At 48.1% G+C, this 16,671-nt stretch overlaps 1 pseudogene; it reads right to left on the reverse strand.

The window, feature by feature from the left end:
- Positions 1-11,674: 11,674 nt before the first annotated feature.
- Positions 11,675-14,445, reverse strand: LOC105873660 (leukocyte immunoglobulin-like receptor subfamily A member 6; annotated as a pseudogene).
- Positions 14,446-16,671: the final 2,226 nt, after the last annotated feature.

Here is a 16,671-nt window from a genome sequence, read left to right on the forward strand (position 1 = left end):
GAGGGAGGACCCAGAAGAGGGGACCAGGAGGTGGCTGATGTGACAAGACATCTCCAGTCTCCAGCTGACCCTGGATGGTGGTGAAGGACCAGGAGACCTGGGTAAGGAGGGCTCTGGGGCAGAGATGTTTGGGTTTGTTCATTGTGTGAAGCAGAAGCGAGTGAGGAACTGAGGGCTGCTCCACTCTCTGCCTCGGTTCACTAGAGGAGCCAACGGGGCCAACACAGGACAGAAGATCCCAGGAGGGGAAGGAGGCTGGGACATGATTGTAAGACAGCTAACTGACTGGCAGAGGAAGCACAGCCTCCCTCCTCACTAGGTGTGTGGTTTTGTTTCTCCCAGGCACTTCCTCCTTCTGACTTCCTCATTTCTTAAGTGGCGGCACCTTCTCTCATTCCTCTCCTGTAAAACTCTGAGTCATTTCTGCTCCCTCACTACCTCTTCTCCCCCTGCCCACAGCTCTGACCGTGGATTCTGTTTTCATGCGTTAGGAAAAGAGCATTCGCTGGAGAAAATTCACAGCTTCCAATGTAAGACATGGGGCAACATCTACTCTTGGTCGACCCTGAGCAGACAGCATCCTCCTTCCTGTTTACCTTATTGTGGGGAAATGATAATGACCCCAACTGTCACGATTGTATGAGGATGATCAGTGTCTGGACATAGACAGGTTTCTACCTGTGTAGTTTCAACAGACATGTGGTCAATGAGCTCTTATAATAGGGATGGCAAATTGGAAGTTCCTAAAGCTTTCTTCAGGTCAGCAATGGACAACGGGGGCAATATTACATCCTTGTTTGAATAGCAGTTGACCATAGGAAAGGATGCAGGAGTGCTGGCGTTTCTTCTTGGATTCTTTACTAAGCCAAACTGAAGGTACAATTGAATGTAAAATTTCATCAGTGGGTTAATCCCTAATCTCTGTGGCATTTAGGGCATCTTTGTCCTGGTTGGGGTCCTACCTCCAGTGAAAATCCTATGTCATGGTGCAACTTCTCAAGGTAAAAGGAATCTATAGGGAATGGAATCATTTCCCCTCACATTTATTTTTATTGAGGTAAAATTCATATAACAGAAAATTGACCAATAAAGTATAGAATTCAGTGACTTTTTGTCAATTCACAACATTGTGCAGCCCCCACCTCTATCCAGTTCCAAGATGTTTCATCACCCCAAAGGAAAACCACCATTCTGGACTAAAGGGGATTAATTCCTTCCCTTATTTATTTGGTTTATCTTAGGTGTGACTGTCTAAAAATATACTTCCCTTTTTTGACACGATATAGAGGATTAGCCCTGAATGACATCTTTTATATGCTTCTTTCATTTGTTCACTGCCATGTCTGAGGATTGATATGACTTGCTCTTTGAAGAGGTAGACTGTACATTTTTACTGCAATATAATACACCATGGTGGACAAAAGCCACACATTTGTCTTTTAAAATAGATTAACCTTTGAGTTTTATGGCTGTCATCTAATATCAGTGCTACTCCTATCACTGTTCTTGTGAACGCAACCTCGTGCCCGTGCACACATTCTCCTCCAGGTTGTGCACTACGTGGTCATAGTTGAATAGCTGTTCCTTTCAACTAGATACTTCCAATATGCCTCCAAATTGATTGAAGTAATTTATACCTACCACTAAAGTACTGGATTTTCAAGTGAGCCTTATACTTTCCCACATGTGATGTTGCCACCTATGTATCCCTTGCCTCTCAGGGTGCTAGGGTCATGGTGTCATAATGTCATTGAAACTGTGCGGTGTCACTGGTGCAGCAGCCACCATCACCTCTCCAATGGGAGGAAATGAAGGTGCGTATGTGGGAGTAGTAAGTGGGATGTGCTGCAGATGGTTCAGATTCATCTGTAAAGACAATTCCATTCATGGCTTCCCAACTGTGCATTCAGGGATGTCCTATGGGCACCTTGAATTTGGCCATGAAAATATGCACACCACAGAGTTTGACAAAGGCCACAAACCACAGCATTTTAAAAAATGTATTTTTTTTTTTTTTTTTTTTTAGACAGAGTCTCACTCTGTTGCCCAGGCTAGAGTGCTGTGGCATCAACCTAGCTCACAGCAACCTCAAACTCCTGGGCTCAAGCGATTCTCTTGCCTCAGCCTCCCGAGTAGCTGGGACAACAGGCGTGTGCCACCATGCCCGGCTAATTTTTTGTATACTTTTAGTTGGCCTATTAATTTCTTTCTATTTTTAGTAGAGAATGGGTTCTTGCTCTTGCTCAGGCTGGTTTCGAACTCCTGACCTTGAGCCATCCACCCACCTCGGCCTCCCAGAGTGCTAGGATTGCAGGCGGGAGATACTGTGCCCAGCCAAAAAATGTCTTTTTCAGAATCAACATGCCATTGAGTTGTCACTTCAAAAGCCGGTGTGATGATTCCAAGTGATAATATTTTAGGAGAAATTAGGTAGACAGCATCTGATAATGACTGAAGGGTTTGCAGGGTGCAGACAGGGTGTCAGTGCATCGTTTTTATGACATTTTTCTGGTTGAAATCTGATCTTCTCCCATTCATTCAGTTATGGGAACTGACCAGGTGTGGAACTCTGGCTGAAGAGATGGAGGCTGCACAGGGTGCCTCAGGGAACGTGGAAACCAGACATAAAGAAACTGTGTACAGGACAGTGGAGCAGAGCATGAAGGTGTACAGAGCTGTGGGCCCAAAGCTGCCATGTGAAATGTGGCCTCATGTCTGAAGGTTGGAAAGGAGGGTGTTCAGTAAGGAAAGCCAATGCAGGAATAGAGCAAGTGTATCGCAGTTCAGTGGTCGTCCACAGATGGCCCCAGCCATGGGTGGGGAACCTGCGGCCTTCTGACTTCAAGATAGTCAATTTTAGCACCAAAGGTGGCAAGAAGAGCTTCTGCGTTCTCTGTTGCACCCCTTTTAATGAAAGTATTTGTTCTGTGAAATTTGAATTCAGTTTAAACGCTGCACTTAAGGACAAGGAAGGCCACAAGTTTCCTTAAGGCCGCAGGTTCCCCACCCCGCACGGTGTCCCTGCACTCGGACACTGATTCCCCCCTCTGGAAACGACCAGCCGACAGTCCAGACAGCACATGCTCTGGATTATCTTCCTGAATCCTGGGATAATCGGATTTAATTCCAAGAATCGACCACTCTGGATGGTACGTTGTTCTGTCTGGAGTTTACCTCCCGGCTGCATCCTGGTGTCTCTTCTGGCTGTGCCAATGCCGAAACAGCAGAATCCCGAGGGCCACCAGGATCAAGACAGCCAGGCCCATGCGGACGAGATTCTCCACTGTGTAATCCTGGGGGTGCAGGGCTGGGGATTGTGGACAAAGAGATCAGAGAGGCCAGAGCAGAGCAAAGTCACCCAGGATCCCTGGAGGTTCCCCGGGGACACCGTCCTGCCCTGGACAGGCCTGACCCTCTGTGCCCAGCCCATGACTGAGAGGGTGTCCTCACTCTCCGCTTGTGGGTGTTTGGCTCATGCTCTCAGGTGCTCCTGAGAAGGGAAGGGGCAAGGGATGAAGAGACCTGATCCCAGCTTCTCCCCTGGGCTCTGCCTTCTATGTTCGTTCATGTTTCATGATGTGACTTTTATGCAGTTTCTCAATAAGCCATTTCTCTGCTGTAGCAGGGTTCACTCTAGCCTCCTCATTGAATTATTTCAGCATTCCTGTGTTCTTTGGATCCAAACTTTGCTTCTGGATCAGTTTGGGAGAGTTTTGCTGGACCCTAAGAGCTCAGGACTAGCAAGGAAAAATGGTCCGCATACAGAAATAACTGAGCCCTTGTGCGCTCTCTGTTCTGTCTGGGAGAGAGGACCACAGAAGCTAATTACCCTGGACATGTGCATTTCCACTTATCAGTGATTGAGGACCCGGCACCGTGGATGTAGGGTTGGACCTCAGGGGCTCCTGAATGTCAGGAACACAAAGGGGTGAACACCTGGGGCTGCGTCCCCTTCACCCCACCTCAGCCAGGTCACCTGGGGATTCATCACCCCCTCAATCTCTGGTTAATCAATGCTTCATATAGTTGGGAGCAACTGGAATGTGATACATGCACACAGACCCACACATGCACAGATAGGTATTTTCTAAGGGGTGGTGTTAGCACAGATCATCAAACAATATTTCTGCATTTACGAAGAAGTAATCTAGGTGGGAGGTCAATAACAATGATGTTATGTCAAAAGTATCAAGCATATGTAAGAATACATCTAAATATGTGTAGATTTACACACATATTCGCATGTAATTTATATAATTATACTTAAATATATAAAAAGCAAGACTTTCAAAATGTATTTAAGGCCGGGTGGGGTGGCTCATGCCTATAATCCTAGCACTCTGGGAGGCCGAAGCGGGAGGATTGCTCAAGGTCAGGAGTTCTAAACCAGCCTGAGCAAGAGCGAGACCCCGTCTCTACTATAAATAGAAAGAAATTAATTGGCCAACTAATATATATAGAAAAACTTAGCCGGGCATGGTGGCGCATGCCTGTAGTCCCAGCTACTCGGGAGGCTGAGGCAGGAGGATCGCTTGAGCCCAGGAGTTTGAGGTTGCTGTGAGCTAGGCTGACGCCAGGGCACTCACTCTAGCCTGGGCAACAAAGCGAGACTCTGTCTCAAAAAAACCCAAAATGTATTTAATATGTAGTTAAGTATTAATATGCAAGTTAGAAGAAAAGAAGTAAAATTTATGTTTTCTTGTTGTTTATATAAATTTTATCAGTATATTAGAAGAGATCAATAGAAAAATAATTGGAAGGGAAGAATTATGTCGTCAGCTAATATGGAATAAAGTGAATATACTTGAACCAACAGCTTTCTCATACATACTTATGTCTTATTTTAAAAAGGTAAAGGAATAAAAGAACTTTCTTATAAATTATTCAAATAGTTTAACAAATCTTTGAGGGTCAGTGAATGTACAAAATTCTTACAAATAAAATTTCAAAAACACTTAAGTTCATTCCTGTGCCTCCATTTTAAATCTTTAGGATAGAAAGGCTTTATTAGTAAGAAACCATTTTTCAAATCAAATGTATAAATTAAATCAAGTCCCAGTGAAAATGGGTGTAGAATTTTTTTTTTTTTTTTGAGACAGAGTCTTGCTTTGTTGCGCAGGCTAGAGTGAGTGCCGTGGCGTCAGCCTAGCTCACAGCAACCTCAAACTCCTGGGCTGGAGCAATCCTGCTGCCTCAGCCTCCCGAGTAGCTGGGACTACAGGCATGCGCCACCATGCTCGGCTAATAGAATTTCTTATTTTTCAGTCATACATTATATCTTTTAAATTAAAATTATAAATGTATAAATTCAATCATTACTTTAAAGTTTTCAGAAAAAGACACGGGAGAGTGACGAGATGACTAATTAGAGACATTGGTTGCCAGATTGTCCCAAAGAGGAAGAAGTTTCTGGTGAGAGAGGAGAGCCCAGGTGCAATACTAAGGGAAAAAGCCAGAACCTGCCCCTACTGGAGGTTCCCATGAGAGGAAGTGGTGGAGCTGAAGAAGGAGGAGCCACATTTTGACAGAGACGAACTCTCAAGGGATTTGGAACCCGTCAGCAAAGGCAGGTGGGAGTGATGACTTTTCCTCCCTTCACACCTGTGCAGATTGCCAGCTCCCTGTCTGTGGGAGCCCTTCTGTCCTGACAAATGCAGATGCTGCTGACACTGCTGAACTGAGAGTTTCTGGGGACAGAGCGCTGGGCAGCAGGCCCATGTGAGGTCACTTCCCTCACCACGAGCCACGCTGAAATGGCAGGTGCCATGTTGTCTGCACACACACCGGGTGCTTCTATCCAGCCAGGGGAGTCACAGCCCCTCAGTCGCCCTGTCACTGGATCCCATACAAACATTCCCCAATACGTGCTCACACTGTGACAACCACAAAGGAATAGGAGACACAGGAGAGCAGTGGTGTTCCTGGAGTTCTGACCCATGACACACACATCCCGCACCAGTGTGCACTTCACTGTGATGTGATGTTATCTGTGCTTTCCCAGTGGAGACACTGCCCTGGGGCCTTCCCCGCCTTCCCTCTGCCCCACCCCTGCCACGAAGGAAGCTGTGGCTGAAATGCTGTTACTGCTCAGGACTGGTCAGTGTTCCACAGGGAGCCATTAAGCCAGGGCACCTGGGAGCAGCTTCCCTGCCTCTCACAGACCACCTGTCACACGCAGGCTTCCATGGATTTAGGGCTCACTCCCTCCTGCTAAAAAAGACTAGCAAGCACTTTGTGTGCCACTAAGAAACAAGCTACCACCTGCTATAAGGGAGGGCATGGTTTTCAGTCCTCTCCACAAGCTGCAAGCTGCCTGTCTCTTCTGCAAGGAGCCAACCATCCCCAGAGGAAAGTCCCTGGCACAACCACATCTGCCCCCCAGGAGCATTTCAGCCACAGCCCACAACCAGTCTGACAGCCCCACAACCAGCGTGTTGGTGCCTCTGCCACCTCTGCTGCAGCTGGGTTTGAGTGGGAGCTGGAATCTGGGTGCTTTTGTGCACTGCAGGGACATAGACTACAGTCATTGCCCAAAGAGGAAGGTGTTAGCGGCTTGCATGTCCCACAGCTGCCTGCTGCTGCTAATGTCAAGAAGGCCCTCCTGTCACTGGCTCACAGTGCATCCATCCTTCTCTTGAATGAGTGTTCTCCTGGGGCAGGGGAGCACCCCACCCCTCACTATCACAACCAGCACCTGGACCCAGGGAGGCTTGAGAGCAAGTTTGCCAGCTCAACCTTGATCTTCTCTTCCCAGGACTCAGGCACACCACCCAGGACCCTAGTCTACCACCAGTGGCACATGAACAGTGTCCCAGGGGTGTGAGGTCAACCCACCCAATATGCCAGCAACACCACAGTGGGTATCTAGCTACATATGTCAAAGGATAGGGTGACTCTCCCTTCCTACACTGAGCACCAGAGACCCTGACAGAGAACTCTAGAACAATAATGGCATCTGTTTTGAGCTGTGGGAAGAGGTCCTAGATGTGAAAGAACCAGGAGAAGAACTCTGGCAGTATGAAAGAGCAGGCTGTTTCAGCACCCCCAGTGGATCACACTAGCTCTCCAGCAATGGACTCCGACCAAAAAGCAATGTTTGTAGTGTTGGTTATAGAATTCAAAATATGGACCACAAATATGGCCAATGGGACCAGTGAGAAAGATGAAAACCACAGAAAACATGCAACAGCAACAAAAATTCAGGATAGAAATGAAAAATATACTCAAGAGATAACATAGTTAAAAAATCACAGAATTTTTGGAAAGAAAAGAATCATTTAGGGAAATATGAAACACAGTGGAAAGTTTTAACAACAGACTAGAAGCAGAACTTAAGAAAAGGCTTTTGAATTAACCTAGTCAGTCAACAATGAAGACAAAAGAATCAAGAAGAATGAACAAAGTCTGTTAGAATTATGGAACAATGTTAGATAAATTATAGGTATCCTTAAGGGAGAAGAAACAAAGTGAAAATCCTGGAAAACCTATCTGAGAAAATAATGGAGGAAAACTTCTTGGGTCTACCTAGAAATTTCAATATCCAGATACAGGAAGGTTATTGAACTCTTGGGAGATTCATTACTAATAGGTCATCTCAAAGGCACATAACCATCAAACTGGTCAAAGTCAATGTGAAGGAGAAAATCCTACAAGCTGCAAGATGAAAGCTTCAAATATTAAAAATAATTTATGTCATGGAGACAGAGAGTAGAATGATGGTTACCAGAAGATGGGCGTGGTAGTGGGGATGGAGGGATAAAGTGAGTATGGTTAAGGGGTGGAAAAACATAGTGAGATAGTTAGAATGAACAATATTTGCTATCACAACAAAGTGAATATAATCAACAATATGTTAGCATCTACCTTAAAATAACAAAATTAAAATAAAATTTGAAATTGGAATGTTCCAAATACAAAGAAATGACAAATGCCTGAGTTAATGGACACAGTAATTGTCCAGATTTCCTTCATTCACTTTTTATGCCTGTGCCAAAGCATCATGTGTACACTATAAAAATGTCCAACTATTATGCACCCATAATAATTAAAAATAAATGTTGTAGGGCATCCGAACTAAGAAAGAGGAGGTCAAATTATCTCCTTAGTGGATGATATGGCATTATGTCTAAAAATCAAAAGATTCCTCCAAAACACTGCTGGAATGGATAAATAAATTCAGGAAAGTTTTACATTGCAAAATTAATGTACCCAAATCAGTAGCCTCACAATACACTAATAACATTCAAGCCAAGAGTCAAATAAAAAAGTCAATATGATTTACCACAGCTCCCCCCCCCCAAAAAAAAAAACAAACCAAAAACCTAGAAAACACTTAATGAAGGAGGTGGAACCTCTACAAGGAGAACTACCAAACACTGATGAAAGAAATCATAGATCACACACACACACACACAAAGGAAAAGAATTCCATACTCATGGATTGGAAGAATCCAAATTGCTGAAACATTCATACCACCCAAAGAGATTTATAGATTCAGTGCAATTCCCATCAAAATACCAACACCCTTCTTCACAGAACTAGAGAAAAACAATCCTAAACGAATAGGGAATCATAAAATAGGGCCTGAATATCCAAGGCAATGCTAATGACCAAGAACAAATCTGGAGGTATCACATTATCTGGACTTCAAATTATACTACAGTGCTATAGAATCCCAAACAGCATTGTGGTGGTATAATGATAAGACACAAAGATCACTGGAACAGTATAGAGCAGGCATCCTCAAACTACGGCCCGCAGGCCACATGTGGGTGTTTTTGCCCATTTGATTTTTTTTACTTCAAAATAAGATATGTGCAGTGTGCATAGGAATTTGTTCATAGTTTTTTTAAAACTATAGTCCGGCCTTCCAATGGTGTGAGGGACAGTGAACTGGCCCCCTGTTTAAAAAATTTGAGGAGCCCTGGTATAGAGAACCTAGAAATAAAACCATATATCTATAACCAACAGATATCTGAACAAAGCAGACAAAAACATGGGGAAAGTACACCCTTTTCAATAAATGGTTTAGGACAACTGGATAGCCACGTGCAGAAGAATGAAACTGGATCCCTATCTCTCACCACATACAAACATTAACTCAAGCTGGATTGAAGACTTGAATGGAAGACCTGAAATCATAAAACTTCCAGAAGAAAATGTAGCAAAAACTCTTCTGGACACTGGCCTGGGCAAAGAATTTATGATTAAGACCTGAAAGCAAATACAGCAACAATGAATATAAATAAATGCAGCTTAATTAAACTAAAAAAGTTTCTGCACAGCAAAGGAAATAATCCATAGAGTAAATGGACAACCTACAGAATGGAAGACAATATTCTCGAAGTATAAACCCACAAATATCCAGGATCTACAAAGAACTCAGAAAGAAAAAACAACCCCATCAAAAAGTAGGCACAATGCAATGCACGAACAGATTTTTTTTCAAAAGAAGATACACATATGGCCAAAAAAATATGAAAAAACGCTCACCATCACTAGTCATCAGGAAAATGCAAATTAAAACCACAATGTGATATCATATGATGCCTGTCATAATGGCCATTATTAAGCCAAAAAACAATAGATGACATGGATATGCTAAAAAGGGGACACTTCTACACTGTTGATGGGAATGTAAATTATTACAAGCTCTATGGAAAACATTATGGAGATTCTTCAAAGAACTGAAAATAGACCTACCATTCTATGCAGCAATCCCACTACTGAGTATCTACCCAAAGGAAAAGAAGTTATTATATCAAAAAGACACCTGCACCCAAATGTTTATCACCGCATAGTTCATAATTGCAAAGAAATATGAGCATCCTAAGTGCCCATCAATCGATGAGTGGATAAAGAATATATGATATATAAGCCACAGAATATTTCTCATCCATGAAAAGGAAGAAAATAATGTCTTTGGCAGCAACTTGGATGGAACTGGAAGCCACTATCCTAAGTGACCTGTCTCAGGAATGGAAAAACAAGTACCACAGGTTCTCACTTATAAGTGGAAGCTAAACAATGGGCATATATGATCATAAAGTTATTTAATGGGCACAGGATAAAAAAAATTACCTATTGGGTACAGTATATGCTATTCTGGTGGTGCGTACACTGAAGGGCCTGACTCCAGCATTATACATTTCTTCCATGTAATTAAAAACACTTGTGTCTTGTACAGCTACTGAAATTAAAATAAAATAAAAGTTTCATAAAAAGAGAGAGGAACATTAGACAGGTGTGCACAGAAAATGAGGAGTAGCAATGAAATATACACAGGATGTGCTGTGCAATGATTCCCTAACTTGCCCCCGTGAGCAGGTGCAGGTCCTTCCTTAGTCTCAGGTGTGCACTGAGCACAGAGGCCACCAGGGGAGCAAGAGGGGCCGTGCCCAGCGGTACCCACAGCATGGGGAGCCTCTCTCTGAGGAGCGTGCCTAGTGTGGGCCCCACCCTCACCACAGGGAGGTCCCACTCAGACCTGAGCAGCCTCCTGTCTTGAGAGGGATCAGAGACCCCACATGTGTGGGGGAGGGGCTCCATCCTCAGGGTCTCTATGGAATTAGAAATAGGGGTAGCATGTTGGAATCTGTCTGTCCTCTCTCTAACAGACCCAGAATTGCCTCCTTCTCCATCAGCCCCAGCATCTTCCGGGTCTCCAACTCAGGCCTTGACAGAAAACCTTGGGGACCTGGCCGGCTCTATTCCTTCTGCTCACCATACATGCTCCCAGACAGGTAGGGGCCTGGGCATCATTCAGAGCTGGGTTGGGTGTGGATTTAGAAAATATGAAAGATGCTGTGTGATACATGAGGGACAGGAGATTCTAAAGCATTGGAGTTTTACAAATCATTGCTGCTTCCATAGTATTGTGGCTTCCTCATATTAAGATGAAATTTCAACACTAATGAACAGAAACCACACGCACCTGCCTGTCTTCCTTGGTTTTTAAACCCTGACACATCTCAGTTACGGGGAGAAGCAGGACAGGCCCAGAAAAGGCTGGAGATGGGAGCAGGTCTAGGACGAGCCACATCCCAGATGCCCAGGGGGTCAGAAAGGAAGGGTGTTTGGAGGTCACTCCTAGCAACTCCCCCTTATTCAGAGGGGAACCCAGGGGAGGAGGGGAAAAGGCTTTCTCAGAAGTTCCTCCTCCCAAGGAGAGGCGGAGCCAATGCAGACCCCGCCCCCTCCCAGGCTCCCTCCCACCAGACTCCTAGACTAAGCCCCTGCCTTGTTCCCTCCGCTGGTCCTGGCTCCCTGGTGAGTCGAGATGGCTCCTGGGTGTCCTGCTCAGGGAGGGTGCAGACCCGGCCCCTCCACCCATCAACTCTGGTCCCTCCTTCCTGCCGGGACCTGGGACACCTCCCTCCCCTCTGCCCAGCACAGAGGTCACAGCTGCCCCATCCCAAGAGCCCCAGAAGCCACGTGGACCCACCTTAATGTCCACCCTGCTCCCTGCTCCTCTGGGGAGCAGACCCCTCCCCTCAATATTGGGAATAGGACTGAGATGAGTCTAGAATATTCTCTGGGATCAGGGTAACTTTCCATCACCTATTGGATCAGGACCTGGGGGTGAGGGGCTGGGACACCCGCAGGTTCTGATTCTGAGGAGGAGACACAGGAGGTGGGTGGGGCCTCTTTCCTCCACCCTCAGTCTCATCACATTTCCTCTGAGATTCACCCACGTCTAGTTCCATCCGCCCTGCCCTGCACCCTGCCTGAGATTTCAGGGGTGGGTGCTCAGGGATGGGAAATCCTGTCTATTTCCACCTCTCATTTCCGGACCCTCTCCTGGGGGTGATCCCCTTCACCCTCATTCCTTGTCCCAGAGCTCTCCTGGGGCAGGGCCTGAGCTGACCCTTTGAGCTCAGACAGGACAGGGTTGGGGTCCTCACCTGAGACCATGACCTCCAGGGGCTCACTGGGCAGTGACAACAGGTAGGGGGAGGTGCTGTGTGAGCTGTAGCACCTGTAGGTGCCCCCATGGGCTGAGGTCACAGGACTCATGGGGAATTCAGCCTAGTACTGTGAGCTCGGTACTTTGATCTGAGACGCAGTGGGGGATGGGCTGCCCCCTCCTTGGTCAGAAAGAAAATTTCCATGCTCCTCCAGGACTGACACAACAGGGTCACGTTCTCTCCTGAGGCCACCGTGGGGCTCAGCTGCACCGAGAGGGAGGGTCTGTCACTGAGCTGTCCTAGAGAGAGGAAGGGGGTGGGGCAGCCCCCACCTCGTTCTGGGCTGAGACCTCCCCAGGACCTCTCTCTGAGGACCCTCGTGTCTGTGTCTCTGTCTCTGTGATCTCGGAATCTCCCCTTCCTCTACCACCCCTGTCTGTCTTTGTCCTTCTAGTCCCTGAGACCGACCCCTCATCCAGGCCATCACCCCCTGGGGTTCCCCTGGCAGGGCCTGTGCAGAGTCTGGGTCCCTAGTCAGGCCTCAGGAAGGAGTCTGATCTCAGGGCTGTCTCCCACTAACAGCCCAGCCGTGGGGGTAATGCAGGAGGTGTGAGCCCCATTGAACACGGCTGCCTCCCTTCCCGCTGGGCTCCTAACCTGTGATCAGGATGTCCAGGGGGTCGCTGGGGGCGACCACTCGGAGGAGAGGTTGTGTCCACCGTACATCTGTACTGGCCCCCGTGGGAGCCGCTCACAGGGCCCAGGGGGAAGTCGGCCTGAGACAGCCCAGCCTGGGGCTGCCAGCCAGGGCCCTGGGCGAGGACATGTCCCCCTTCCTGTACAGAGCGAATCTGTCGTAGCCGACATCAGAGCAACACTGGAGGGTCAGGTTCTGTCCAGGGGCCAGGACAGGGCCCTGCGTGCTGAGCAGGGAGGGCTTCCTAGACACACCTGGAGGGAAGGACAGGCTGGGGGCTGCAGGGGCTGGTTCCTCCCAACACCTCCCGTGTCCTGTCCTGCCCTGCATGTCCTGCTGTCTCTCACACTCTGAGCCTGTGGCCCTGGGAACCTTTGTTTGCTCACCACCCCTCCCACCTCAGGCTGCCCCGGAAGCAAGGCTCACAGTGACATTTTTGGGGGTCTCAAGAAATGAACAGGGTAGGATGAAATCCCTTTACCTGAGACCAGTACCTCCAGGGGGTCACTGGGAACTGACCATATCTGTGGGTTGTTCTTGTAACAGCCATAGCATCTGAACATCCACCTGTGGCTGGGGGTCACAGGGCCCACAGGGAACAGGGCCTGGAACTGCCCAGAGGAGGTTTGCTGTGAGTCCCGGGTCCAGGAGAGCTTCTGTCCTTCCTTGATCAGAATGAACCTGCCAAATCCCCGCTGTGAGACACACTGCAGTGTCACGTTTCCTCCTGGGGTCACCACAGGGCTTGGCAGGGCTGACAGGGTGGGTTTACTAGCATAGAATCCTAGGGGAGAAGGAGGCAGCCGTGGTCAATGGGGCTCACACCTCCCACATCACCCCCAGGGCTGGGCTGTGACAGGGAGACACCCCTGAGAGCAGACCCCTTCCTGAGGGCAGAGCCTGGGGCTGGGAGCCCGAGTGTCCTCTCACCTGTCACCACCAGCTCCAGGGTGTCACTGGGCTCTGACCACCCAGCAGGGCTGTAATAGTAACAGCGATATCGCCCTGCATAGAGCTCTGTCATGTGTGCGATGTGGAACTTGACGTTGTTCCCAGGCTCCAGTGGTGTCTGTCTGTCCCAGGGCACTGATCTTCCCTCTTTATCCAGACGGTACTCCTTGGCATCCAGGGTCCCCTGACACCAGATGGTACCAGGGCTCCCCCAGGTGATCACAGAGGCTGGCTCAGCCCAGAGGGTGGGTTTGGGGAGGGTCCCTGGAAGGAAATCAGAGACTGGGTCCCAAGACATCCCCCCCTCAGATCCCAGCTCTCAGCCTAGGACCTCTCAGACGTCCCCCTCAGTCAGCCCAGAACTGCTGTTCCCCATCACCAGCTGCCCAGGGCTGTCCCCTTGTCTCCACTGAGGAGGGACCTGTGATAGCTCAAGACAGACTCACCTGCCTGCACGCGGGTCCTGGTGCCCAGACTCAGCCCTGGAAGAGAGTTCCCTGTGAGAGATTTGTCCCTGAAGGCTGAGCACGTCCTGTCCTCCCCGGGAGCCTCCTGAGCCCTGGGGTCTCCTGCTAGAGCAGGGCCTGGCTGTGGGGTGGGGTCCCCCCCAGACCAGGTCTCCCTCCCCTCTTCCCATCTCACCGAGGCAGAGCAGGGCCGTGAGGGTGGGGGTCATGGCGTCTCCTCTCGCTGGTCCCGGCTGTGCCGATGGGTGAGACCACGGTGCCCGCAGGACAGAAAGGCACACAGGGTGTGGCCACTTGGAGGCTGGGTCCTTCCCGTCATGAGGTTCTCACATCAGCAGCCCCACAGGAAGAGGAAATTTCTGAGAGCCTGGCTCTGGTTTCCCCTGTGCTGGGCTGTGCACCAGGCTCTCTGGAGACATTTCCGACAGAAATGGGGTCTCCCCTGATCCATGGCTGCTGCCTCCCTGGTCTTAACTCCTTCCTGCCCAAGTATCAGCACACAATTATAGGGTTTTTCCATGTGCCTGACCATGGAAATGCACCAGTGACCAAATAGAAGGAAAGTTTGAGTTTGCAGAGACTAAATCAGATACCCAATATGGTAGCTTCCTGTTGGCAGCGCTAACAAATTTTTACAAGCTTAGAGGCTTAAGATGACACAGATTTGTTATCTTAGAGTTCTGGCTGTCAGAGGTCCACAGGGCATCTCCTTGGGTTGTCATCAGTTGTTATCAGGGCTGTGTTCCTTCTGGCTCCAGGGATAATCTGTTCTCTTACCTCCTCAAGCGTCTGCAGGCTGCCTGCACTCCCTCACTCTCATCCCCTTCCCTCCTCAAAGCCAGCAGTGGTGTTATTCCAGCCTCTGCTTCCATCTTCTTCTCTCTGATGTCAGCCTCCTGCCTCCCTCTTTCATATATAAGGTACCCTTGGGATCACATTGGGCCCACCTGTATAATCCAAGATGATTTCCCTGCCCCAAGATCATTAACTTAATCACATCTATCTGCAAAGTCTCTTTTGCTACGTAAGGTGCCATAAACACAGGTTCTGAGGATCAGGACGTGGACACCTTTGGGAGGTCATTACTCTGCCTACCACATGTCTTCACAAACTCCTTTAGCCAAATCTTGTATAAACCACTTCTGTTTGATGACAGAGAGCTGCTGGGCATGGCCAGTTGCACGTTTGGTTGGTCAGTCCACACCCAGTTCATGATGGCAGCTCATGTCACATGGTGACCTGCCCACTCAAGGCCAATGTTCAGTCTCTACTGTAGCCCAGTAACAAGCTAGAAGCTGTGTCACAAATCATGAACCATCTCTGCAGAAACCACACAGTGTGGCTCGAGAATCTTAAACGACTGTGTTGTAAATTCATCCATAGCTTCCTGCCAAAAGCTCTGCACAGGATTCCCACGTGCTACAGGTGCTTTAAACACCCTTGCGTCTGCTGGTTCTCAGGCTCACACTGTCTGCAGCCTGCACCTGTTCCAAAGATTCCTCTCATTCTGGGCCCCACTTAAAACCAGCAACCTTTCGAGGTACGTAATAGATAGGTTGAGGTAGCATATCCAAGGTGTTATATGTTGTCTCCAAATGTAAGAAGAGGCCCATAGGTCTCTGACTTGTCTCTTATGAGTAAGAGGTCAGATGGAGCAACGTGTCTTCATCTTGGGGGACCTACCTCAGTGTGCCTCAGGCAGCTGGACTCCTGGAGATTTTACTGAGGCAGCAAACCTGAAAAAGGACGATTTATTTCCCATTCTCTGGAACACGTGGTCTCACAAACTGTCTGGAGTATTTGCTCCTCCCTGTTGAACAGGTGCAATCAGTGCATCATCGATGTGAAGGACCCAGGTGACGTTCTGTGCCGTGGAGACGCGATCATGGTCCCTGCCGACTAGCTGACAGAGGGCTGCAGAGTTAGTGCAGTCCTGAAGTTGGGCAGTGGAGACATACTGCTGACTCTGAGAGCTTTTGCAATACACACGTAGAAGATATACTTTTTCCAGACCAGTAGCTGCACACAAGTGCCAGGGGACCTGTGGATTTTCTCCAGTAACGAAGCCTCAACAGGAAGTTGAGACTCCTCAGCTGAAACTGAAATCCCCATCTGATTTACAAGAATCCACTGCCATTCTCCACAGTCCATCTGTTTCCTGCACAGGTCAAATAGGGGAATGGAACAAGCAGGTGGAAGTCCTGATGGAGTCACCGATCCCGGCACTTTCTCCAGATACGTGGAATTACTTTGGTGTCACTATTCTGTTAGGGAAGGCATTTCCAGTGCTGTCCACGTTGCCTTTTCTTCCATCGTATCTCTTATTCCATCAGTCAGGAAAGCAGCTCCAGTTGCTGGGGATGTCTTTGCACCTGGAGCTCTCCTGACCTCATGAAGGACCTGCAGGGTGCGTTCAGACACCAAGCCATTAACCGCCTCATCTCCTTTAGTCTGCCAGTCTTTACACAGGCAGATTAAACAATGAGTTAAACAGTGAGTGTCTCAGTAGAAAAAAACCCCACAGGACACAACATGTTACTACGTTATCAAAAGATTATGGTACCCAGGAGTTTCAAATAAGTGGCTAACTTACATGTGAAACCTATTATATATTACCAACACATTCAACGTCTATTTGTGCCTAAATAA

Source organism: Microcebus murinus, chromosome 32 (genome assembly GCF_040939455.1).
Source record: "Microcebus murinus isolate Inina chromosome 32, M.murinus_Inina_mat1.0, whole genome shotgun sequence".
Lineage (NCBI taxonomy): Eukaryota > Metazoa > Chordata > Mammalia > Primates > Cheirogaleidae > Microcebus > Microcebus murinus.